The sequence below is a fragment of the Rousettus aegyptiacus genome, unplaced genomic scaffold, assembly GCF_014176215.1.
Source record: "Rousettus aegyptiacus isolate mRouAeg1 unplaced genomic scaffold, mRouAeg1.p scaffold_m13_p_2, whole genome shotgun sequence".
NCBI lineage: Eukaryota > Metazoa > Chordata > Mammalia > Chiroptera > Pteropodidae > Rousettus > Rousettus aegyptiacus.
Window position 1 is genome coordinate 170,187,244 of NW_023416295.1, and position 806 is coordinate 170,188,049.

An 806-nucleotide genomic window follows, 5' to 3' on the forward strand; every position below is an offset into this window, starting at 1 on the left:
TGGTTATAAGGACCTGCCTCTGCCTAGTCCTCACATGGAGGGCCAGCAGGAGACCCTTCACTAGGGCTGAGCCAGGCTGTGGGTCACAGGGTCTCAAATGTCAGTCTTGGAAGGGACCTTAACTACAGGGGTTTTGAGCTATGCCCAGCACCTCAAAATGCCCCAGCTGACCCTCTCGGGGCCCTCCACCACCTCCCCAGGCTAATGAGAAGTAGGAAAGTAAACCCTGTTGGATACATGCAGGCTGATAAATTCTTTTATAAGTTGGCGAGACAAAGGTGGGCCAAGCTGAGGGCTGATCCTTTATCAAGGCTTGGCTGAAGGAACCGCCCAGGGTCACCTGTGTCACAGTCACCACTGGAACTCGACTCCAGTGCTCCTTGGTCAACGATGGGGTTCAAATCCTGGTCCTGCCACCAGAGCTGTGACCTTGGGCAAGATATTTTACCTCTGTACAGTTTCCTGATCTGAAAGCAGAAAGATGAATGGACATAACTCAGAAAACTCTTATGTGGATAAGACAGTGTCGTGAAGAGCATCTGGAACCCTCCTATTCAGCGTGGTCCTGGGCTGTGGCAGCCCCTGGGGCTCATTAGGTTGTAGACGACTCTCTGGCCCCAGCCCAGACTCTCTGGCCCCAGCCCAGCCCAGCCCAGCCCAGCCCAACCCGGCCCGGCCCTCCTGGCTCAGAATCTGCCCCAGGTGATTCGCAGTTTCTGAAGCGCTGGCTCCATCCCCAGCCATGCTGGCTCCCAGGTCGCTGGGGAGAAAGCCCCAGGGCAAAGAGGTGGACTGAGGGCTGCCCA